The sequence below is a fragment of the Scyliorhinus torazame genome, chromosome 23, assembly GCF_047496885.1.
Source record: "Scyliorhinus torazame isolate Kashiwa2021f chromosome 23, sScyTor2.1, whole genome shotgun sequence".
Taxonomy (NCBI): domain Eukaryota; kingdom Metazoa; phylum Chordata; class Chondrichthyes; order Carcharhiniformes; family Scyliorhinidae; genus Scyliorhinus; species Scyliorhinus torazame.
The window spans coordinates 39,523,699-39,551,132 of record NC_092729.1 but is presented as its reverse complement, the minus strand read 5'-3'; the positions used below and the strand labels follow the sequence as shown (position 1 = coordinate 39,551,132).

At 49.1% G+C, this 27,434-nt stretch overlaps 1 long non-coding RNA gene across 1 annotated transcript; it reads right to left on the bottom strand.

The window, feature by feature from the left end:
• Nucleotides 1–23,628, bottom strand: LOC140399591 (uncharacterized). Its single transcript, XR_011937743.1, has 2 exons — nucleotides 23,587–23,628; nucleotides 1–291 (listed from the first exon to the last, which is right to left on the bottom strand). It is a non-coding gene; the product is annotated as an uncharacterized lncRNA (long non-coding RNA).
• Between the last annotated feature and the right edge of the window lie 3,806 nt (nucleotides 23,629–27,434).

The following is a 27,434-nucleotide window of genomic DNA, read 5'->3' as shown; positions in this document are numbered from 1 at the left end:
TGTTTGTCATGTCCTTATTTTAATTGGCAAATACACCATCAACAGTTAAAAAAGGACGACATTACATGTGACGGCTCTCCTTTTCATAATTAATTTCAAACGCTCCCTGTGATGATTCCTTGCGATTTTAGTTCCATGCTCTATTTATTTGTACTTTACTCTTGCTTGTTCACTGTTTACAACTGTGACAATCCTGCATCCACGATTCTATCATGGCTGCCATGTTGTCACACGGAAGTTCAATTTGTGGCTGGCGTCATTTAATCTATTCTTCAAACGTTTTGTGTGTGTCTGTACAAACAAAATTAATAATATCGTAAGCTAGACACAGTCATTCTGCTCTAATTTTGTTTTACCCAAACGCGGTAACTGTTGCTATTTCAGCGACTTATCCACGTTTCTGTACAGACACTAACCCGGGAGACGGATACTGCAAGATACAGACTGGGAACAAGGGGCAGCCACTGAACTCTGTAAAAAGGGGCATATTATTTCATTCAGAGGTTTTGGGATGTTCTGAATTCTCTACCCCAGAACGCTGCGAATTCTCATCTGCAGAGGATATTATCTCTAAAAGGCTGTCTCTGTAACTAAGGCTGCTATGTCAACTTGCAAATATACCTTCTAGATTTGAATTATTTGCAAGAGTTGCTGGTGATCTTCTGAGTGTATTTCCCTATTGGACATCGATGTCAGGGTGAGGGAAGCTCAGACTAAGTTTAAATAACGTTAAGAAATATAATCTTCTGGACCTAATTTTGGATGACAACTTAGAGGAAACAGCAAAGCTATGAAATTATTGAAAATACATACAATACTTCCATTAAAATACATAGCCATAGAACTTGGAGACACTGCAATAGAAAACATGACATTAATAAGAGCTAGCTGCGGAAATGGGGCACACAGTTCCAGAATAAAGTTCATGTATATAAGCTCGCAGGTGAACTGGGAGACACAGTTAGAGAATAAGGGCCATTATATCAGCTCGCTGGGTAAGTGGCGAGCCAACTTAAAGAATAACGCTGATGTATGTCAGCATACAAACTGGCACTTCGTGCTACTGTTGTTTCAAAGCTATGTTAGGCCGCACTTGGAATATTGAGCACGATTGTAGTCCCCAGAACATAGAACATAGAACATAGAAAAATACAGCACAGAACAGGCCCTTCGGCCCACGATGTTGTGCCGAACCTTTGTCCTAGATTAATCATAGATTATCATTGAATTTACAGTGCAGAAGGAGGCCACTCGGCCCCTTGAGTCTGCACCGGCTCTTGGAAAGAGCACCCTACCTAAACTCAACACTTCCACCCAACACCAAGGGCAATTTGGACATTAAGGGCAATTTATCATTGGCCAATTCACCTAACCCGCACATCTTTGGACTGTGGGAGGAAACCGGAGCACCCGGAGGATGGAGAGGCTTTGGGAGAGGGTTCAGAGTCGGGTTACCAGGATGTTGCCTGGTCTGCAGGGTGCTAGCTATGCAAAGAGTCTCAATAGACCCGGACTGTTTTTATCAGAACCCTGGAGGATGATGACTAAGTCCGATGACTATCAGTACAAAATGTCATCCTTCATGTGTTTGGAACCTCTGTAAGGCCTAAAGGATTATGAGGAGCATGCATAGAGTGGGTGAGCAGGCACTTTACTCTTGAGTGGATGTCAGCCACCAGGGGGCATAGGTTTAAGGTCAGTGAGGCAAAGTTTTGAGATGTGCGAGGCAGGTTTTATTGCACAGGGTGGTGAGTGCTGGAACGCATTATCAGATGAGGTTGTGGAATCAGATATATTAACGGCGTTCAAAATAGTCAACAACAAATACATGGATAAGATGGATATAGGTGGATGCGGCACGAGGAAGTGCTCAGTGTGGTATCATGACCGTGAAAGCATTGGAGGACCGAAGGTCATCTTCGTGTTCATTGTTCTACAGGAGCTCGCTTCGAGGAAACGATGTAAACAAAGGTTCGAAATCATTGAAATTAAATATAATACTCTTTGAAAAGAACATAACCAGAGAACTTGGAGACACTGCAATAGAAGACATATCATTAATATGAGCTAGCTGCGGAAATTGGACACACAGAATACGGGTCATGTATGTAACCTCGCTGGGCACCGAGGAGTGACGGTTATTGAATAAGGTCATGAATATCAGCTAGCTGGTGAACTAGGAGGCATTGTAACAGAAAAAGGGTCATGTATACCAGCTCTCTGACGAAGTGACGGACCAACGTTATGAATAAGGCTGATGAATATCAGTATAAAAATTGGCAAGTCATCCTTCATTTATATGGAACAGTTGTAATGCCGCACTTGGATTATTGCGCACAATTCTGGCCGACCACTGCCAGATTGATGTTGCGTGTGAAGAGGACGGTTATCAGGATGTTGCCTGGTCAGGAGGATGTTAGTTCTGTGGAGGATGAATAGACAAGGACTGTTTTCATTAGAACCCCGGAGGTTGAGGGGCGAACTGATAGAGGTCTACAAGATTATGAGGGGCATGGATAGAATGGATGGGCAGGCACTCTATCCCAAGGTGGTGTCTACCACCAGGGGTCATGTATTTAAGGTCAGTGGGGAAAAGTGTAGAGGAGATCTGCGAGGCTGGTTTATTACACACAGCATGGTGAGGTCGTAGAAGCAGGTACTTTCATGGCGTTCAAAAGGCATGTCGACAAAACATGGCTAGATTGGGTATAGAACGATTCAGCACTAGGGAGTGCTATGGATTTTGGCCAAGAATGGTATCATCACCGGTACAAGCTTGCAGGGCCAAATGTCCTGTTCCTGTGCTATATTGTTTTTTGTTCTATATAAGCTCTTTGGGAAACAAGGAGGTACGGATACAGAATAATGTTCATGTATCTCAGCTAGCTTGGGAACTGGGAGACTCAGTTATCGAATGATGTTCAGGTACTTAAGTTATATGGGGACATGGAGATACCATTACTGTATGAAGAGGCTGGCTATGAAAATAGGAGACCCAGTTACATTGTGTGGGCAATGTAAACACACAAGATTTTTAACTTGGAGACACAGCCACGGCACGGGTTATTAAGTGAAGCTTGTTGGTAAATAAGAGAAAAATTTACAGACTGTGGCTATATTCCCAAGTCAGGGTGGTGAGTGACTTGGAGGGAAATCACCCGGTAGTGGGGTTCTTAGATATCTGAATTTTGCCCAGACCCTGCTCCTGTTTCAATAATATGTCTCCTCGTATCGCTGGCATTTTGAACTCTTCCTCTCTTGTAAATACTGAAACACAGTCATTAAAAAGCACGTTTGTCATTTCCTTATTTTAATGGACAAATGCACCATCAATTGTTAACAAGGGACGACCTTCCATGTGACCACTCTCATTTTCATAATTAATTGCAAAAGCTCCCTGTGATGATTTTAGTATTGCGAGTTTATTTTCACGCTCCATTTATTTGTATTTTACTCTTGCTTTGTCACCATTTACAACTGTGACAATCTTGCATTCATGATTCTGTCATGGCTGCCATCTTGTAACCAGCAAGCTAGATTTTGTGGCTGGAGTCATTTAATCTATTATTTATACTCAGGATATGTACAAACAAGATTAATAATGCTGGAAGCTAGACACAGTCTTTCTGCTCTAATTTTGTTTGTTAACTATTGCTATTTCAGTCACTTATCCACGTTTTTGTACAGACACTAACCCGGGTACTGGAAGATACAGTCTCAAAATAATTGGCAGCAACTGACGCCTGTAAAAAGGGGCATATTATTTATTTCAGAGGTTTTGGGATGTTCTGAATTCTCTACCCCAGAACGCTGTGAATTTTCAGCTGCAGAGGATATTGTCTTTAAAAGGCTGTCTCTGTGAATGAGGCTGCTGTGTCCACTTGCAAATATACCTTCTAGATTTGAATTATTTGCAAGAGTTGCTCGTGATCATCTGAGTGTATTTCCCTATTGGACATCGAGGTCAGGGTGAGCGAAGCTCAGACTAAGTTTAAATAACATTAAGAAATATAATTTTTGGACCTAATTTTGGATGACAACTTAGAGGAAACAGTATAACCAAAGTTATGAAACAATTGAAAATAAATATAATACTTCCATAAAAATACAAAGCCATAGAACTTGGAGACACTGCAATAGAACACATGTTCTATTCAATAGACATTAATCAGAGCTAGCTGCGGAAATGGGGCACACAGTTACAGAATTATAGCTCAGGTATATAAGCCCGTTGGTGAACTGGGAGACACAGTTACAGAAAAGGGCCATGAATTTAAGCTCTCTGGGTAAGTGGCGAGCCAACTTAAAGAATAACGCTGTTGTATGTCAGCATAGGAACTGCCAATTCATGCTGCAGTTGTTTCCAACCTATGTGTGGCCGCACTTGAATCATTGAGCACGATTTTTGTCCACAGAAGGATGGGGAGGCTTTGAGAGAGGGTGCAGAGGAGGTTTACCAGCATGTTGTCTGGTCTGCAGGGTGATAGCTATGGGAAAAGGCTGAAAACACCCGGACTGTTTTTATCAGAACGCCGGAGGTTGATGAATAAGGCTGGAGAATATCAGTATAAAAAGTCATCTTTCATTTTTTTGGAACCGATGTAAGGCATAAAATATTTTGAGGTGCGTGCAGAGAGTAGATGAGCAGGCACTCTACTGTTGGGTGGAGGAGTCAGGCACCAGGAGGATTTATGGTCAGTGGGGAAATGTTTAGAGGAGATGTGCGAGACAGGTTTTATTAGATTGGGTGGTGATTGCCAGGAACGCATTATCAGATTAGTTTGTTGAAGCAGATATATTAACAGCGTTCAAAGGGGTTAACGACAAATACATGGATAAGATGGATATAGAGGGATACGGCGCCAGGAAGTACTAAGTGTGGTATTGTAGCCATCTGGGATGGCCACTTCCCGATTACAAAATGGACACTTTGTAAGGATTGCAGGGAAAATGGACAATACTGAGAAAACAAGCAGGTTCAGGGTTTGTCTGTTGATTCGAGCCGCAGCTCCCAGACAAGACCAAAAACTGTAGGTCCATTAGCATACTAATGGCCCATCTCCGAGATCAAAAGAGTAACATTTGATTAACCGATACTAAGGCAGACACCCCGGCGCCAGAGGAGACCAGAACAAAGCAGGCCAACGGCCACCTAGGACACGCCCAGCAATCAGGGCACCCACCCCTTTATTGGATGAAATCGATAAACCATCGAGAAACGGCCCAATTGATTGGGGCCAAGTTCAAGGCTCGCCCAAAAAAGCGTGCAGCCCCTTCACAGAGAGCGAGGGAGGCACAGAGAGTGAGGGACACACAGAGCGAGGGGCACACAGAGAGCGAGGGACGCACAGAGAGCGAGGGACGCACAGAGCGAGGGACGCACAGAGAGCGAGGGACACACACAGAGAGCGAGGGACACACACAGAGAGCGAGGGACACACAGAGCGAGGGACACACAGAGAGCGAGGGACACACAGATCGAGGGACACACAGAGAGCGAGGGACACACAGAGCAAGGGACGCACAGAGCGAGGGGCACACAGAGAGCGAGGGACGCACAGAGCGAGGGACGCACAGAGAGCGAGGGGCACACAGAGAGCGAGGGACATACAGAGAGAGCGAGGGACATACAGAGAGAGCGAGGGACACACAGAGAGCGAGGGAAACACAGAGAGCGAGGGAGGCACAGAGAGCGAGGGACACACAGAGCGAGGGGCACACAGAGAGCGAGGGACACACAGAGAGTGAGGGACACACAGAGAGCGAGGGACACACAGAGAGCGAGGGACACACAGAGAGCGAGGGGCACACAGAGAGCGAGGATCACACAGAGAGCGAGGGACGCACAGAGAGCGAGGGACACACAGAGAGCGAGGTCCACACACAGAGAGAGAGCGAGGGACACACAGAGAGAGCGAGGGACACACAGAGAGCGAGGGACACACAGAGAGCGAGGGACACACAGAGAGCGAGGGACACACAGAGAGCGAGGGGCACACAGAGAGTGAGGGACACACAGAGAGCGAGGGACACACAGAGCGAGGGGCACACAGAGAGCGAGGGACGCACAGAGCGAGGGACACACACACAGAGCGAGGGACGCACAGAGAGCGAGGGACGCACAGAGCGAGGGACGCACAGAGAGCGAGGGACACACAGAGAGCGTGGGACAGACACAGAGAGCGAGGGACACCCAGAGAGCGAGGGACACACACACAGAGCGAGGGACACACAGAGCGAGGGACACACACACAGAGCGAGGGACACACAAAGAGCGAGGGACACACACACAGAGCGAGGGACACACAGAGCGAGGGACTCACACAGAGAGCGAGGGACACACAAAGAGCGAGGGACACACTGAGAGCGAGGGACACACAGAGCGAGGGACACACACAGAGAGCGAGGGACACACAGGGAGCGAGGGACACCCAGAGAGCGAGGGACACACAGAGCGAGGGACACACACAGAGAGCGAGGGACGCACAGAGAGCGAGGGACCCACAGAGAGTGCGGGACCCACAGAGAGCGAGGGAGACACAGAGAGCGAGGGACTACAGAGAGCGAGGGACACACAGGGAGCGAGGGACACACAGAGCGAGGGACACACAGAGCGAGGGATACACAGAGAGCGAGGGACACTCAGAGAGAGCGAGGGACACACAGAGAGCGAGGGACACACAGAGAGCGAGGGACACACAAAGAGCGAGGGACACACAGAGAGCGAGGGACACACAAAGCGAGGGACACACAGAGAGCGAGGGACACATAGAGAGCGAGGGACATACAGACAGCGGCGGACGCACAGAGAGCGATCACAGTTTATCAGAGAATTTAAAGTGCAGAAGGAGGCCATTCGGCCCGTCGAGTCTGTACCAGATCTTGGAAAGAGCACCCTATCCAAGCCCACACCCCCTCCCTATCCCCATAACCCAGCAACCCCAACCAACACTAAGGGCAATTTTGGACACTAAGGGCAATTTATCAAGGCCAATCCACCTAACCTGCACATCTTTGGACTGTGGGAGGAAACCGGAGCACCCGGAGGAAACCCACGCACACACAGGGAGGATGTGCAGACTCCGCACAGACAGTGACCCAATCCGGAATCGAACCTGGGACCCTGGAGCTGTGAAGCAATTGTGCTATCCACAATGATACCGTGCGCTTGGGCGCACACAGAGCGAGGGACGCAAGGAGCGAGGGACGCACAGAGAGCGAGGGACACACAGAGAGCGAGGGACACACACAGAGAGCGAGGGACACACAGAGAGCGAGGGACACACACAGAGAGCGAGGGACACACAGAGAGCGAGGGACGCAAAGAGAGCTAGGGACACACAGAGAACGAGGGACACACAGAGAGCGAGGAACGCACAGAGCGAGGGGCACAAAAAGAGAGCGAGGGATGCACAGAGAGCGAGGGACGCACAGAGAGCGAGGGTCGCACAGAGAGAGCGAGGGACGCACAGCGCGAGGGACACACATAGAGCGAGGGACACACAGAGCAAGGGGCACACAGAGAGCGAGGGGCGCACAGAGAGCGAGGGACACACAGAGCGAGGGACACAGAGAGCGAGGGGCGCACAGAGAGTGAGGGACGCACAGAGAGCGAGGGACGCACAGAGCGAGGGACACACAGAGCGAGGGACACACAGAGAGCGAGGGACTCACAAAGAGCGAGGGACACACAAAGAACGAGGGACGCACAGAGAGCGAGGGACGCACAGAGCGAGGGACACACACAGAGAGTGAGGGGTACACAGAGAGCGAGGGACGCACAGAGAGCGAGGGACGCACAGAGCGAGGGACACACACACAGAGAGCGAGTGAGGCACAGAGTGAGGGACACACACAGAGAGCGAGGGACGCACAGAGAGCGAGGGACGCACAGAGCGAGGGACACACACAGAGAGCGGGGGACACACAGAGAGCGAGGGACACACAGAGAGCGAGGGACACACAGAGAGCGAGGGACACACACAGAGAGCGGGGGACACACAGAGAGCGAGGGACACACAGAGAGCGAGGGACGCACAGAGAGCGAGGAACACACAGAGAGCGAAGGACACAGAGAGTGAGGGGTTCACAGAGAGCGAGACACACACACAGAGCGAGGGACAAACAGAGTGCGAGGAACACACAGAGAGCGAGGGACACACAGAGAGCGAGGGACACACAGAGAGCGAGGGTCACACAGAGAGCGAGGGACACACACAGAGAGCGAGGGACACACAGAGAGCAAAGAACACACACGGAGAGCGAGGGACTCACAGAGAGCGAGGGATGCACAGAGAGCGAGGGACACACACAGAGAGCGAGGGACACTCAGAGAGCGAGGGACACACACAGAGAGCGAGGGACACACAGAGAGTGAGGGACACACAGAGAGCGAGGGACACACAGAGAGCGAGGGACACACACAGAGAGCGAGGGACGCACAGAGAGCGAGGAACACACAGAGAGCGAGGGACACACAGAGAGCGAGGGACACAGAGAGCAAGGGACACACAGAGATCGAGGGGCACACAGGGAGCAAGGGACACACACAGAGAGCGAGGGACACACACAGAGAGCGAGGGACACACTGAGAGCGAGGGACGCACAGAGAGCGAGGGACGCACAATGAGCGAGGGACGCACAGAGAGTGAGGGGTACACAGAGAGTGAGGGGCACACAGAGAGTGAGGGATACACAGAGAGCGAGGGACTCAGTGAGAGCGAGGGACACAGCGAGAGCGAGGGACACAGCGAGAGCGACGACACAGCAAGAGCGAGGGACACAGCGAGAGAAGGAGAGTGAGCGATAGAGTGATAGAAAGAGAGATGTACACAGTGAGAGATAGTGGGACAAAGAGAAAGAGGGATTGAGATAGAGGGAGAGGGAGAGAGGGAGGGGGGATACAGAAAGGGAGAGGGCGACAGGGAGAGTGACACAGAGAGAAAGAGGTAGACAGTGAAAGAGAGGGATAGAGTGAGAGGACACTTTGAGAGCAACAGGGACACAGAGGGAGAGAGGGACAGAGAGAGGTGGGCACACGGAGAGAGTGAGGGACACACACAGAGAAAGAGGTACACAGCGGGTCAGGATCTGAGGTTTCGGGGACGGGAGTGGGTCAGGATGTGAGGAATAGGGGACATGAGGGTGTGATGGTGTGAGGGTGCCAGGACGTGAGGCAGTCAGGACATTTGGGTTATCAAACTGACCGTTTTCATTCAATCCAAATTGTTTCTTTATAAATTCTAATCTCAGGAATTAGCATCAGAAGATTTCAGTGAAAAATCTGCCTGTGAACAACAAGTAAAATATGAAGTGAAACTTTGCAATGAGCTTTGTTTGCCTGGCCAGGAATCTTCTCTCAAAATGGGAGCAGAAATGAAGTTGTGTTTAACTCACATTCTGTGATTTCTTGCTGGTTTTTACTCATTCTATGGAAAGCCTTCCTAAAGCGACAGACGAATGGTCATTCCCAACATGTCAGAAATTCAGAGGGAACAAATGTCAAACAAAGACAGAAATAAGGACAGGACATTGTGAATCTGTTGTTATCTGCTGAATTAACATAACCATAGACAGGACAAGTGTTACCTTTGCAGACCCAGGAAACACACCGAGGGGGACATTCCTGACAGAAAGTCGGGGGTGGGGACAGCACACAGGTCACTGAGGAGATCTCAGCCCAAACTGTTTCTAATCATTTCCCAAATGTTTCACAACATTTGTGGCTCTTCCAAAATTTAAGATACTTTGCTTTCTGCATCTGTGAATCAAGCTGTGAAATATCTTCACTTCAATGTCTTTTCCCCAACACTATCCCCATGTCCCTTTATGTCATTGGGATTTAGAAAGCTGTCAATTTCTGCTTTGAACTTGGTCAATATCTTTCCATCTTTGAGAGTGGAGAAATCATCAGGAATGTGGGATTAGATCTCCAGGGTTAGGTTGGAGAAACAGGGCTCGTTCGGGTCCTATTGAACCAATCTCTCCTCCTAGGACAGTCCGGCAATCTCCCTATCAGCAGATTGACCCTCCGCTGCACTCCCTCTCTGGCAACTATATCCTTTCCATGTTAGGGAGACCAAAAACTGTACACAGTACTCCAGGTGTGGTCTCACCAAGGGCTTGTATAACTGCAGTAAGACATCTCCACTTCTGAATTCAAATCCCTCTTTCAATGAAGGCCAACATATCATTGGTCTTCTTAACTGCTTGCTGCACCCCCCTCTCCACTTTCAGTGACTGGTGTACAAGCTCCATTTGTACATCCACATTGCCCAACATATCACCATTTAAATTTGACTCTTTCCTTCAGTTTTTGTTTGACACTAACTTGGACAACTGTCCGAATTGTCTCAGTGTTGTGCTCACATAAAATGGCCACCGTTCAGTAACTTAAAATGGCTGACTGCTGATCGTGGATTTGTTTAGACAGATTCCCAGAGAGAGAGATAGAGAGATGCAGAGACAGAGAAGATGGGGAGAATAACAGAATACATTAATTCAATATTCAGAATCTCCATCTCTGTGTATAGTCTGCACAGCGCTGTTGGAATGTAATAATCAGAGCTCACAGAATCATAGAATATACATTGCAGGAGTAGCCCATTTGGCCCATCGAGTCTGCACTGGCCCTCGGAGAGAGCACCCTACCTAAGCCCACGCCTCCACCCTATCCAAATAACCCCAGTAACACCACCTAACCTTTGGGCCACAAAGGGGCAATTTAGCACAGCAAACATCTCCTCACATCCTTCTAGGCCCTAGTGAATACAGGCACAATCATAGAATCCCTACAATGCAGAAGGAGGCCATTCTGCCCATCGAATCTACACCAACCCTCTGACACAGCATTCTATGTAAGCTCAGTCACCCGCCCTATCCCAATAACTCCTTAACCTAATCTAAACAATCTTTCTTGGGCACTAAGGGGTAATTTAGCAGGACCATTCCACCTAGCCTGCACATCTTTGGACTGTGGAAGGAAACCGGAGCACCCGGAGGAAACCCACGCACACACGGGGAGAAACTGCCAACTCCACGTAATCAGTCACACAAGGCCGGAATTTATCCCGGGTCACTGGCACGGTGAGGCAGCAGTGCAAACCACTGTGCCACAGCCAAACCAATCTCTCCTTGTAGGACAGTCCGGCAATCTCCCTATCAGCCGATTCTCCTTCCGCTGCACTCCCTCTCTGGCAACGATATCCTTTCTATGTTAGGGAGACCGAAACTGTACACAATACTCCAGGTGTGGTCTCACCAAGGCCTTGTGTAACTGCAGTAAGACATCTCCACTTCTGAACTCAAATCCCTCTTTCAATGAAGGCCAGGACAGGTACAACATGGTATTAGATATCGAGCAAGGCTCTCTCTACACTGTGCCCATCAAACACTCCCAGGACAGGTACAACACGGTATTAGATATCGAGCAAGGCTCTCTCTACACTGTGCCCATCAAACACTCCCAGGACAGGTACATCACGGTATTAGATATCGAGCAATGCCCTCTCTACACTGTCCCCATCAAACACTCCCAGGACAGGTACAGCACGGTGTTAGATACAGACTAAAGCTCCCTCTGCGCTGTCCCCATCAAACACTCCCAGGACAGGTACAGCATGGGGTTAGATACAGAATAAAGTTCCTTCTACGCTGTCCCCATCAAACACACGCAGGACAGGTACAACACGGGGTTAGATATCGAGCAGGTTTCTCTCTACACTGTCCCCATCAAACGCTCCCAGGACAGGTACAGGATGGTGTTACATAGAGAGGAAAGCTCCCTCTACACTGTCCCCATCAAACACTCCCAGGGCAGAGACAGGACGGGGTTAGAAACAGAGTAAAGCTGCCTCTACAGTGTCCCCATCAAACACTCCCAGGACAGATATAGCATGGGGTTAGATACAGAGTAAAGCTCCCTCGACACTGTCCCCATCAAATACTCCCAGGACATATACAGTTCGGGGTTAGATACAGAGTAAAGCTCCCTCTACACTGTCCCCATCAAACACTCCCAGGACAGGTACAACACGGGGTTAGATACAGAGTAAATCTCCCTCGATACTGTCCCCATCAAACACTCCCAGGACAGGTACAGCACGGGGTTAGATACAGAGTAAAGCTGCCTCGACACTGTCGCCATCAAACACTCCCAGGACAGGTACAGGATGGTGTTACATAGAGAGGAAAGCTCCCTCTACACTGTCGTCATCAAACACTCCCAGGGCAGAGACAGCACGGGGTTAGATACAGAGTAAAACTCCCTCTACAGTGTCCCCTTCAAACACTCCCAGGACAGGTATAGCATGGGGTTAGATACAGAGTAAAGCTCCCTCTACACTGTCCCCATCAAATACTCTCAGGACAGATACAGCTCGGGGTTAGATACAAAGTAAAGCTCCCTCTACACTGTCCCCATCAAACATTCCCAGGACAGGTACAGCACGGGGTTAGACACAGAGTAAAGCCCCCTCTACACTGTCCCCATCAAACACACCCAGGAAAGGTACAGCACGTGGTTATATACAGACTAAAGCTCCCTCTGCACTGTCCCATCAAACACTCCCAGGAGAGATATAGCATGGGGTTAGATTCAGAGTAAAGCTCCCTCTACACTGTCCCCATCAAATACTCCCAGGACAGATACTGATCGCGGTTAGATACATAGTAAAGCTCCCTCGACACTGTCCCCATCAAACATTCCCAGGACAGGTATAGCACGGGGTTAGACACAGCGTAAAGCCCCCTCTACACTGTCCCCATTAAACACTCCCAGGAAAGGTACAGCACGGGGTTATATACAGAGTAAAGCTACCTCTGCACTGTCCCATCAAACATTCCCAGGACAGGTACAGCACGGGGTTAGATACATGGTAAAGCCCCCTCTACACTGTCCCCATCAAACACTCCCAGGACAGGTACAGCACGGGGTTAGATACAGACTAAAGCTCCCTCTGCACTGTCCCCATCAAACACTCCCAGGACAGGTACAGCACGGGGTTAGACACAGAGTAACGCTCCCTCTACACTGTCCCCATCAAACACTCCCAGGACAGGTACAGCACGGTGTTAGATACAGACTAAAGCTCCCTCTGCGCTGTCCCCATCAAACACTCCCAGGACAGGTACAGCATGGGGTTAGATACAGAATAAAGTTCCTTCTACGCTGTCCCCATCAAACACACGCAGGACAGGTACAACACGGGGTTAGATATCGAGCAGGGCTCTCTCTACACTGTCCCCATCAAACGCTCCCAGGACAGGTACAGGATGGTGTTACATAGAGAGGAAAGCTCCCTCTACACTGTCCCCATCAAACACTCCCAGGGCAGAGACAGGACGGGGTTAGAAACAGAGTAAAGCTGCCTCTACAGTGTCCCCATCAAACACTCCCAGGACAGATATAGCATGGGGTTAGATACAGAGTAAAGCTCCCTCGACACTGTCCCCATCAAATACTCCCAGGACATATACAGTTCGGGGTTAGATACAGAGTAAAGCTCCCTCTACACTGTCCCCATCAAACACTCCCAGGACAGGTACAACACGGGGTTAGATACAGAGTAAATCTCCCTCGATACTGTCCCCATCAAACACTCCCAGGACAGGTACAGCACGGGGTTAGATACAGAGTAAAGCTGCCTCGACACTGTCGCCATCAAACACTCCCAGGACAGGTACAGGATGGTGTTACATAGAGAGGAAAGCTCCCTCTACACTGTCGTCATCAAACACTCCCAGGGCAGAGACAGCACGGGGTTAGATACAGAGTAAAGCTCCCTCTACAGTGTCCCCTTCAAACACTCCCAGGACAGGTATAGCATGGGGTTAGATACAGAGTAAAGCTCCCTCTACACTGTCCCCATCAAATACTCTCAGGACAGATACAGCTCGGGGTTAGATGCAAAGTAAAGCTCCCTCTACACTGTCCCCATCAAACATTCCCAGGACAGGTACAGCACGGGGTTAGACACAGAGTAAAGCCCCCTCTACACTGTCCCCATCAAACACTCCCAGGAAAGGTACAGCACGGGGTTATATACAGACTAAAGCTCCCTCTGCACTGTCCCATCAAACACTCCCAGGAGAGATATAGCATGGGGTTAGATTCAGAGTAAAGCTCCCTCTACACTGTCCCCATCAAATACTCCCAGGACAGATACTGATCGCGGTTAGATACATAGTAAAGCTCCCTCGACACTGTCCCCATCAAACATTCCCAGGACAGGTATAGCACGGGGTTAGACACAGCGTAAAGCCCCCTCTACACTGTCCCCATTAAACACTCCCAGGAAAGGTACAGCACGGGGTTATATACAGACTAAAGCTACCTCTGCACTGTCCCATCAAACATTCCCAGGACAGGTACAGCACGGGGTTAGATACATGGTAAAGCCCCCTCTACACTGTCCCCATCAAACACTCCCAGGACAGGTACAGCACGGGGTTAGATACAGACTAAAGCTCCCTCTGCACTGTCCCCATCAAACACTCCCAGGACAGGTACAGCACGGGGTTAGATACAGAGTAACGCTCCCTCTACACTGTCCCCATCAAACACTCCCAGGACAGGTACAGCATGGGGTTAGATACAGAGTAAAGCTCCCTCTACACTGACCCATCAAACACTCCCAGGACAGGTACAGCATGGGGTTAGATACAGAGTATAGCTCCCTCTACACTGTCCCCATCAAACACTCCCAGGACAGGTACAGCACGGGGTTAGATATCGAGCAGGGCTCTCTCTACTCTGTCCCCATCAAACGCTCCCAGGACAGGTACAGGATGGTGTTACATAGACAGTAAAGCTCCCTCTACAGTGTCCCCATCAAAAACTCCCAGGACAGGTATAGCATGGGGTTAGATACAGAGTAAAGCTCCCTCTACACTGTCCCCATCAAACACTCCCCGGACAGATACAGCTCGGGTTTAGATACAGAGTGAAGTTCCCTCTACACAGTCCCCATCAAAACCCTCCCAGGACAGGTACAGCATGGGGTTAGATACAGAGTAAAGCCCCCTCGACACTGTCCCCATCAAACACTCCCAGGAAAGGTACAGCACGGGGTTATATACAGACTAAAGCTCCCTCTGCACTGTCCCATCAAACATTCCCAGGACAGGTACAGCACGGGGTTAGATACAGGGTAAAGCCCCCTCTACACTGTCCCCATCAAACACTCCCAGGACAGGTACAGCACGGGGTTAGATACAGAGTAAAGCTCCCTCTACACTGTCGCCATCAAACACTCCCAGGACAGGTACAGCACGGGGTTAGATACAGAGTAAAGCTCCCTCTACACTGTCCCCATCAAACACTCCCAGGACAGGTACAGCACGGGGTTAGATACAGAGTAAAGCTGCCTCTACAGTGTCCCCATCAAACACTCCCAGGACAGGTACAGCACGGGGTTAGATACAGAGTAAAGCTCCCTCTACACTGTCCCCATCAAACACTCCCAGGACAGAGACAGCACGGCGTTAGATACAGAGTAAAGCTGCCTCTACAGTGTCCCCATCAAACACTCCCAGGACAGGTACAGCACGGGGTTAGATACAGAGTAAAGCTCCCTCTACAGTGTCCCCATCAAACACTCCCAGGACAGATATAGCATGGGGTTAGATACAGAGTAAAGCTCCCTCTACACTGTCCCCATCAAATACTCCCAGGACAGATACAGCTCGGGGTTAGATACAGAGTAAAGATCCCTCTACACTGTCCCCATCAAACACTCCCAGGGCAGGTACAACACGGGGTTAGATACAGAGTAAATCTCCCTCGACACTGTCCCCATCAAACACTCCCAGGACAGGTACAGCACAGGGTTAGATACAGAGTAAAGCTCCCACTACACTGTTCCCATCAAACACTCCCAGGACAGGTACGCACGGGGTTAGATACAGAGTAAAGCCCCCTCTACACTGTCCCCATCAAACATTCCCAGGACAGGTACAGCACGGGTTTAGATACAGGGTAAAGCACCCTCTCCACTGTCCCCATCAAACACTCCCAGGACAGGTACAGCGTGGGGTTAGATACAGAGTAAAGCTCCCTCTACACTGACCCATCAAACAATCCCAGGACAGGTACAGCACGGGGTTAGATACAGAGTAAAGCTGTCTCGACACTGTCCCCATCAAACACTCCCAGGACAGGTACAGCATAGGGTTAGATACAGAGTAAAGTTCCTTCTACACTGTCCCCATCAAACACTCCAGGGACAGGTACAGCATGGGGTTAGATACAGAGTAAAGCTCCCTCTACACTGTCCCCATCAAATACTCCCAGGACAGATACAGCTCGGGGTTAGATACAGAGTAAATCTCCCTCTACACAGTCCCCATCAAACACTCCCAGGACAGGTACAGCACGGGGTTAGATACAGAGTAAAGCTCCCTCTACACTGTCCCCATCAAACACTCCCAGGACAGGTACAGCATGGGGTTAGATCCAGAGCAAAGCTCCCTCTGCACTGTCCCCATCAAATACTCCCAGGACAGGTACAGCACAGGGTTAGATACAGAGTAAAGCTCCCACTACACTGTCCCATCAAACATTCCCAGGACAGGTACAGCACGGGGTTAGATATAGACTAAAGCTACCTCAGCACAGTCCCATCAAACACTCCCAGGACAGGTACAGCACGGGGTTAGTTACAGAGTAACGCTCCCTCTACACTGTCCCCATCAAACACTCCCAGGACAGGTACAGCGTGGGGTTAGATACAGAGTAAAGCTCCCTCTACACAGTGCCCATCAAACACTCCCACGACAGGTACAGCACGGGGTTAGATACAGAGTAAAGCTGTCTCGACACTGTCCCCATCAAACACTCCCAGGACAGGTACAGCATAGGGTAAGATACAGAGTAAAGTTCCTTCTACACTGTCCCCATCAAACAGTCCAGGGACAGGTACAGCACGGTGTTAGATGCAGAGTAAATCTCGCTTTACACTGTCCCCATCAAACACTGCCAGGACAGGTACAGCATGGGGTTAGATACAGAGTAAAGCTCCCTCTTCACTGTCCCCATCAAACACTCCCAGGACAGGTACAGCAAAGGGTTAAATACAGAGTAAAGCTGCTTCGACACTGTTCCCATCAAACACTCACAGGACAGGTACAGCATGGGGTTAGATCCAGAGCAAAGCTCCCTCTAAACTGTCCCCATCAAATACTCCCAGGACAGATACAGCTCGGGGTTAGATACAGAGTAAAGCTCCCTCTACACTGTCCCCATCAAACACTCCCAGGACAGGTACAGCATGGGGTTAGATACAGAGTAAAGCCCCCTCTACACTGTCCCCATCAAACACTCCCAGGAAAGGTACAGCACGGGGTTATATACAGACTAAAGCTCCCTCTGCACTGTCCCATCAAACATTCCCAGGACAAGTACAGCACGGTGTTAGATACAGGATAAAGCCCCCTCTCCACTGTCCCCATCAAACACTCCCATCACAGGTATAGCATGGGGTTAGATACAGACTAAAGCTACCTCTGCACAGTCTCATCAAACACTCCCAGGACAGGTACAGCACGGGGTTAGATACAGAGTAAAGCTGCCTCGACACTGTCGCCATCAAACACTCCCAGGACAGGTACAGGATGGTGTTACATAGAGAGGAAAGCTCCCTCTACACTGTCGTCATCAAACACTCCCAGGGCAGAGACAGCACGGGGTTAGATACAGAGTAAAGCTCCCTCTACAGTGTCCCCTTCAAACACTCCCAGGACAGGTATAGCATGGGGTTAGATACAGAGTAAAGCTCCCTCTACACTGTCCCCATCAAATACTCTCAGGACAGATACAGCTCGGGGTTAGATGCAAAGTAAAGCTCCCTCTACACTGTCCCCATCAAACATTCCCAGGACAGGTACAGCACGGGGTTAGACACAGAGTAAAGCCCCCTCTACACTGTCCCCATCAAACACTCCCAGGAAAGGTACAGCACGGGGTTATATACAGACTAAAGCTCCCTCTGCACTGTCCCATCAAACACTCCCAGGAGAGATATAGCATGGGGTTAGATTCAGAGTAAAGCTCCCTCTACACTGTCCCCATCAAATTCTCCCAGGACAGATACTGATCGCGGTTAGATACATAGTAAAGCTCCCTCGACACTGTCCCCATCAAACATTCCCAGGACAGGTATAGCACGGGGTTAGACACAGCGTAAAGCCCCCTCTACACTGTCCCCATTAAACACTCCCAGGAAAGGTACAGCACGGGGTTATATACAGACTAAAGCTACCTCTGCACTGTCCCATCAAACATTCCCAGGACAGGTACAGCACGGGGTTAGATACATGGTAAAGCCCCCTCTACACTGTCCCCATCAAACACTCCCAGGACAGGTACAGCACGGGGTTAGATACAGACTAAAGCTCCCTCTGCACTGTCCCCATCAAACACTCCCAGGACAGGTACAGCACGGGGTTAGATACAGAGTAACGCTCCCTCTACACTGTCCCCATCAAACACTCCCAGGACAGGTACAGCATGGGGTTAGATACAGAGTAAAGCTCCCTCTACACTGACCCATCAAACACTCCCAGGACAGGTACAGCATGGGGTTAGATACAGAGTATAGCTCCCTCTACACTGTCCCCATCAAACACTCCCAGGACAGGTACAGCACGGGGTTAGATATCGAGCAGGGCTCTCTCTACTCTGTCCCCATCAAACGCTCCCAGGACAGGTACAGGATGGTGTTACATAGACAGTAAAGCTCCCTCTACAGTGTCCCCATCAAAAACTCCCAGGACAGGTATAGCATGGGGTTAGATACAGAGTAAAGCTCCCTCTACACTGTCCCCATCAAACACTCCCAGGACAGATACAGCTCGGGTTTAGATACAGAGTGAAGTTCCCTCTACACAGTCCCCATCAAAACCCTCCCAGGACAGGTACAGCATGGGGTTAGATACAGAGTAAAGCCCCCTCGACACTGTCCCCATCAAACACTCCCAGGAAAGGTACAGCACGGGGTTATATACAGACTAAAGCTCCCTCTGCACTGTCCCATCAAACATTCCCAGGACAGGTACAGCACGGGGTTAGATACAGGGTAAAGCCCCCTCTACACTGTCCCCATCAAACACTCCCAGGACAGGTACAGCACGGGGTTAGATACAGAGTAAAGCTCCCTCTACACTGTCGCCATCAAACACTCCCAGGACAGGTACAGCACGGGGTTAGATACAGAGTAAAGCTCCCTCTACACTGTCCCCATCAAACACTCCCAGGACAGGTACAGCACGGGGTTAGATACAGAGTAAAGCTGCCTCTACAGTGTCCCCATCAAACACTCCCAGGACAGGTACAGCACGGGGTTAGATACAGAGTAAAGCTCCCTCTACACTGTCCCCATCAAACACTCCCAGGACAGAGACAGCACGGCGTTAGATACAGAGTAAAGCTGCCTCTACAGTGTCCCCATCAAACACTCCCAGGACAGGTACAGCACGGGGTTAGATACAGAGTAAAGCTCCCTCTACAGTGTCCCCATCAAACACTCCCAGGACAGATATAGCATGGGGTTAGATACAGAGTAAAGCTCCCTCTACACTGTCCCCATCAAATACTCCCAGGACAGATACAGCTCGGGGTTAGATACAGAGTAAAGATCCCTCTACACTGTCCCCATCAAACACTCCCAGGGCAGGTACAACACGGGGTTAGATACAGAGTAAATCTCCCTCGACACTGTCCCCATCAAACACTCCCAGGACAGGTACAGCACAGGGTTAGATACAGAGTAAAGCTCCCACTACACTGTCCCCATCAAACACTCCCAGGACAGGTACGCACGGGGTTAGATACAGAGTAAAGCCCCCTCTACACTGTCCCCATCAAACATTCCCAGGACAGGTACAGCACGGGTTTAGATACAGGGTAAAGCACCCTCTCCACTGTCCCCATCAAACACTCCCAGGACAGGTACAGCGTGGGGTTAGATACAGAGTAAAGCTCCCTCTACACTGACCCATCAAACAATCCCAGGACAGGTACAGCACGGGGTTAGATACAGAGTAAAGCTGTCTCGACACTGTCCCCATCAAACACTCCCAGGACAGGTACAGCATAGGGTTAGATACAGAGTAAAGTTCCTTCTACACTGTCCCCATCAAACACTCCAGGGACAGGTACAGCATGGGGTTAGATACAGAGTAAAGCTCCCTCTACACTGTCCCCATCAAATACTCCCAGGACAGATACAGCTCGGGGTTAGATACAGAGTAAATCTCCCTCTACACAGTCCCCATCAAACACTCCCAGGACAGGTACAGCACGGGGTTAGATACAGAGTAAAGCTCCCTCTACACTGTCCCCATCAAACACTCCCAGGACAGGTACAGCATGGGGTTAGATCCAGAGCAAAGCTCCCTCTGCACTGTCCCCATCAAATACTCCCAGGACAGGTACAGCACAGGGTTAGATACAGAGTAAAGCTCCCACTACACTGTCCCATCAAACATTCCCAGGACAGGTACAGCACGGGGTTAGATATAGACTAAAGCTACCTCAGCACAGTCCCATCAAACACTCCCAGGACAGGTACAGCACGGGGTTAGTTACAGAGTAACGCTCCCTCTACACTGTCCCCATCAAACACTCCCAGGACAGGTACAGCGTGGGGTTAGATACAGAGTAAAGCTCCCTCTACACAGTGCCCATCAAACACTCCCACGACAGGTACAGCACGGGGTTAGATACAGAGTAAAGCTGTCTCGACACTGTCCCCATCAAACACTCCCAGGACAGGTACAGCATAGGGTAAGATACAGAGTAAAGTTCCTTCTACACTGTCCCCATCAAACAGTCCAGGGACAGGTACAGCACGGTGTTAGATGCAGAGTAAATCTCGCTTTACACTGTCCCCATCAAACACTGCCAGGACAGGTACAGCATGGGGTTAGATACAGAGTAAAGCTCCCTCTTCACTGTCCCCATCAAACACTCCCAGGACAGGTACAGCAAAGGGTTAAATACAGAGTAAAGCTGCTTCGACACTGTTCCCATCAAACACTCACAGGACAGGTACAGCATGGGGTTAGATCCAGAGCAAAGCTCCCTCTAAACTGTCCCCATCAAATACTCCCAGGACAGATACAGCTCGGGGTTAGATACAGAGTAAAGCTCCCTCTACACTGTCCCCATCAAACACTCCCAGGACAGGTACAGCATGGGGTCAGATACAGAGTAAAGCCCCCTCTACACTGTCCCCATCAAACACTCCCAGGAAAGGTACAGCACGGGGTTATATACAGACTAAAGCTCCCTCTGCACTGTCCCATCAAACATTCCCAGGACAAGTACAGCACGGTGTTAGATACAGGATAAAGCCCCCTCTCCACTGTCCCCATCAAACACTCCCATCACAGGTATAGCATGGGGTTAGATACAGACTAAAGCTACCTCTGCACAGTCTCATCAAACACTCCCAGGACAGGTACAGCACGGGGTTAGATACAGAACAACGCTCCCTCTACACTGTCCCCATCAAACACTCCCAGGACAGGTACAGCGTGGGGTTAGATACAGAGTAAAGCTCCCTCTACACAGTTCCCATCAAACACTCCCAGGACAGGTACAGCACGGGGTTAGATACAGAGTAAAGCTGTCTCGACACTGTCCCCATCAAACACTCCCAGGACAGGTACAGCATAGAGTTAGATACAGAGTAAAGTTCCTTCTACACTGTCCCCATCAAACACTCCAGGGACAGTTACAGCATGGGGTTAGATACAGAATAAAGCTCCCTCTACACTGTCCCCACCAAATACTCCCAGGACAGATACAGCTCGGGGTTAGACGCAGACTAAAGCCCCCTCTGCATTGTCCCCATCAAACACTCCTAGGACAGGTACAGCACGGTGTTCGATGCAGAGTAAAGCTCGCTTTACACTGTCCCCATCAAACACTCCCAGGACAGGTACAGCATGGGGTTAGATACAGAGTAAAGCTCCCTCTTCACTGTCCCCATCAAACACTCCCAGGACAGGTACAGCACGGGGTTAGATACAGATTAAAGCTGCTTCAACACTGTCCCCATCAAACACTCCCAGGACAGGTACAGCATGGTGTTAGATCCAGAGCAAAGCTCCCTCTACACTGTCCCCATCAAACACTCACAGGACAGGTACAGCACGGGGTTAGATACAGAGTAAAGCTGCCTCTACACTGTCCCCATCAAACACTCCCAGGACAGGTACAGCACAGTGTTAGATCCAGAGCAAAGCTCCCTCGACACTGTCCCCATCAAACACTCCCAGGACAGGTACAGCACAGGGTTAGATCCAGAGCAAAGCTCCCTCTACACTGTCCCCATCAAACACTCCCTGGGCAGGTACAGCACGGGGTTAGATACAGAGTAAAGCTCCCTCTACACTGTCCTTCTCAAATACTCCCAGGGCAGGTACAGCACCGGGTTAGATACAGAGTAAAGCACCCTCTACACTGTCCCCATCAAACACTCCCAGGACAGGTACAGCACGAGGTTAGATACAGAGTAAAGCTCCCTCTACACTGTCCCCATCAAACACTCCCAGGACAGGCACAGCACGGGGTTAGATACAGAGTAAAGCTCCCTCTACACTGTCCCCATCAAATACTCCCAGGACAGGTACAGCACGGGGTTAGATACAGAGTAAAGTTCCCTCTACACTGTCCCCATCAAACACTCCCAGGACAGGTATAGCACGGGGTTAGATACAGAGTAAAGCTCCCTCTACACTGTCCCCATCAAATACTCCCAGGACAGGTACAGCACGGGGTTAGATACAGAGTAAAGTTCCCTCTACACTGTCCCCATCAAATACTCCCAGGACATGTACAGCACGGGGTTAGATACAGAGTAAAGTTCCCTCTACACTGTACCCATCAAACACTCCCAGGACACGTACAGCACGGGGTAAGATACAGAGTAAAGTTCCCTCTACACTGTCCCCATCAAATACTCCCAGGACAGGTACAGCACGGGGTTAGATACAGAGTAAAGTTCCCTCTACACTGTACCCATCAAACACTCCCAGAACAGGTACAGCACGGGGTTAGATACAGAGTAAAGCTCCCTCTACACTGTCCCCATCAAACACTCCCAGAATAGGTACAGCACGGGGTTAGATACAGAGTAAAGCTCCCTCTGCATTTTTCCTCTCAAACACTCCCAGGACAGGTACAGCACGGGGTGTGATACCGAGCAGGGCTCTCTCTACACTATACTGTTTCCATTTTCTCACAAATATTTGCTTCTTTTCCAATTCACTTTAATTCTGTGCCATCTCGTTCTTGAGCTTCTTAATATTGGGAACAGTTTCTCCCTGTCTACTCTGTCCGGCACCCCCAAGAATTTGATCACCTCTATCTAATCTCCTCTTGGCCATTTCTCTCTGTGGAGAACAGACCCAATCTCTCCAATCTATCCACATCACTGAAGTTTCTCATTCCTGAACCATTCTTGTGAACCTCCTCTGCACTCGCTCCAGTGTGTTCACATCCTTCCGATAGTGTGGCGCCCAGAACTGTCCACAATATTCCAGCTGAGCTCTAACTAGTGTCTTGTATAAGTTCAGCCTTACCTCCGCGCTCTTGTACCAATGCGGGAAAATACTGAGCAGGTCAGGCAGCATCTGTGGAGAGAGAAATAGAATCTTGGACCAGGACGACTGGCAGATAGACAGATAGAGAAAAGTCCACACACACAGTAACACACTTACCCTCACACAGACACCCTGCTCTAAACAGATAGAAAATGCGGCAGATCACTTCTCCATCAGTAAATGGAAGGAGATTTTGGATTTCTCTTCAAAAGGACCAGCACACATTTAAAAAGAATGGGTGGGTGGGAGGGTTGGTGCTTCCCAATCTTTTGCATTATTATTGGGCGGTGAATTTGGAGAATATTCGACAATGGTGGGGAGAGGAAGAAGCGGAATGGGTACAGGTGGAGTAAGCATTGTGTAAGGGGGCTAGTTTGCAGACTTTCGCTGCGGCCCCACTCCCATTTCCCCCGGGGAGGTTTACACAAAGCCCGGTGCTGGCATCTTCCTTCAACATCTGGAGCAAGCGGAGACGCCATTTTGCTTTGGTAAACTTGACGGTGCGAGCCCCTATTTATGGAAATCCCCGATTCACCCCGGCGGCAAGACTGGATACAATATTTAAACAGTGGCATAAAGCTGGGCTGAGACAGGTTACAGACTTGTTGTTGGAAAGTAGATTTGAAGAATTGAGGGAGAAACATAAAATGCCGAGGGAGGTGAAGTTTAATTATCTTCAAAGATGAAACTTGGTGAAAAAGGAGTTGTCCTCTTTCGTTGCCTACCAGAGAACAAGCTGCTGGATAAATTGCTCCTCCCAGCTGAGTTGGTGATGGGAGAATTACTAACATTTACAGCTGGCTGATGGACAGAAAGAAAGCAGCAATTGAGGAAATAAAACAAAAGTGGAAGGAAGAGTTGGGTGTGGCGTTGGAATGGGGACTATGGAGTGAGGTTATACACAGGGTCAATGCGACATCTTCACGTGCTCGAATGGGCTTGATACAATTCAAGGATGTACACAGGGGTGATATGACACAGGGACGAACGAGCAGATCCTTCACAGAGGAAGAAGATAAATGTGAGAGTGTAAAGGAGGACCAGTGAACCACGTCCACATCTTCTGGTCACGTCCACGATTATTGGGCTTCTGGCTCTCGCTATTTAAAACAGTAACAAAAGTTGTGGAGGTGGAAATATTACTGGGACCACATGAGGCAATTTCTGGGGTGTCGGAAGTACCGGGACCAATAGATGGGGACGGGGCCGATATGGTGGCCTTTGCCACATTGATCGCCCGGAGGCTAATTGTATTGGAAGGGAAGTCAGAAGATCCGCCAAAAATATCGACATGGTTGAGGGATATTGCAGAATTCCTTAAACTTGAGAAACTAAAATTAGCCCTTTGTGGCTCAGGTGGGGGTTCTGGACGAGATGGAAGCTGTTCTTGTCTCTATTTACAGATCTGTTTGTTGCCAGTGGGTAAGGGGAGGGAAGAGGAGAAAGTTTAATGGAAATAAAGGAATAAATCTCAAATGAGGAGAATAGTATTTTGTTTGTGTTGTGACTGACTGATTGTTTGTATGTTGTTATGTCCGTCCTCATCGGAATGAAAATATTTTCAAAAAACACAGCAATAATGACCACATTTTTAAAAAATTAGCTCACGGACTGCAAAATGGGTTTGAAGGTCTTGAGTTAAAAGTCTTAAACTTAAAGGTGGGATTGAGGGAGTTAATTCATCCTTTCCACAGGGGACGTGGGGGAATTGTCCACCATGATCACATTTCTGAATGTGGAATCTTACTGTGCAATCAATATGCCTGCTGTCAGTTTGTACATGTTCAAGTAGAAAGAGAGAAAGAAATCCATCTTCAGAGACTCTGAACTTAATTTTGAAAGTGCCACCATTTTTGGGGCTCTTCCTGTGCGCAAGCTGCCTGCAGAATTCCCCAAATTAAAAACAAGGTGGGAGAGGAGCGTGAGGGGCGAGGTAACAGAAAGCAGTTGGGGTTATCAAACTGACCGTTTTCATTGAATATAAATTGTTTCATTATAAATTCTAATCTCAGGAATTGACATCAGAGGATTTCAGTGAAAGATCCCATTGAACCTCCTTGTCTAATAAAATGATGTTGTTGCCGATGACCCTGTATTTATACAGGAATAAACTTTCCATCTCACAGAGTGAAAAAATGAAATTGAATCCAAATTTCTCAAGCAGCTCATTAAAGAAATCTGTGCGTGAACAACAAGTAAAATATGAAGTGAAACTTTGCAATGAGCTTTGTTTGTCTGGCCAGGAATCTTCTCTCTAAATGGAAGCAGGAATGGAGTTGTGTTTAACTCACATTCTGTGATTTCTTGCTGGTTTTTAATCATTCTATGGAAAGCCTTCCTAAGGCGACAGACGAATGGTCATTCCCAACAGGTCAGAAATTCAGAGGGAACAAATGTCAAACAAAGACAGAAATAAGGACTGGACATTGTGAATCTGCGGCTGTCTGCTGAATTAACATAACCATAGACAGGACAAGTGTTACCTTTGCAGACACAGGAAACACACCGAGGGGGACATTCCTGACAGAAAGTCGGGGGTGGGGACAGCACACAGGTCACTGAGGAGATCTCAGTCCAAACTGTTTCCAATCATTTCCCAAATGTTTCACAACATTTGTGGCTCTTCCAAAATTTAAGATACTTTGCTGTCTGTATTCTGTGAATCCAGCTGTAAAATATCTTCACTTCAATGTCTTTTGCCCAACACTATCCCCATGTCCCTTTATGTCATTGGGATTTAGAAATCAGTCAATCTCTGCTTTAAACTTGGTCAATATCTTTCCATCTTTGAGAGTGGAGAAATCACCAGGAATGTGGGATTAGATCTCCAGGGTTAGGTTGGAGAAACAGGGCTCGTTCGGGTCCTATTGAACCAATCTCTCCTCCTAGGACAGTCCGGCAATCTCCCTATCAGCCGAATGACCCCCCGCTGCACTCCCTCTCTGGCAACTATATCCTTTCTATGTTAGGGAGACCAAAAACTGTACACAGTACTCCAGGTGTGGTCTCACCAAGGCCTTGTGTAACTGCAGTAAGACATCTCCACTTCTGAACTCAAATTGCTCTTGCAATGAAGGCCAACATATCATTGGTCTTCTTAACTGCTTGCTGCACCCCCCTCTCCACTTTCAGTGACTGGTGTACAAGCTCCCTTTGTGCATCCACATTGCCCAACATATCACCATTTAAATTTGACACTTTCCTTCAGTTTTTGTTTGATACGAACTTGGACAACTGTCCGAATTGTCTCAGTGTTGTGCTCACATAAAATGGCCACCGTTCAGTAACTTAAAATGGCTGACTGCTGATCGTGGATTTGTTTAGACAGATTCCCAGAGAGAGAGATAGAGAGTTGCAGAGACAGAGAAGATGGGGAGAATAACAGAATACATTAATTCAAGATTCAGAATCGCCATCAAACACTGTTAGCAAAAGTACAACATGGGGTTAGATTCAGCAATCAAATCCCTCTGCACTGTCCCCATCAAACACTCCCAGGACAGGTACAGCATGGGGTTAGTTAGAGAGTAAAGCTCCCTCTACACTTTCCCTAGGGACACACAGAGAGTGAGGGACACACAGAGAGCGAGGGACACACAGAGAGCGAGGGACACACAGAGAGATTGGGACGCACAGAGAGCAAGGGACACACACAGAGAGCGAGGGACACACACAGAGAGCGAGGGACACACAGAGAGCGAGGGACACACAGAGAGCGAGGGACACACAGAGAGCAAGGGACACACAGAGAGCGAGGGACACACAGAGCGAGGGACACACAGAGCGAGGGACACACAGAGCGAGGGACACACAGAGCGAGGGACACA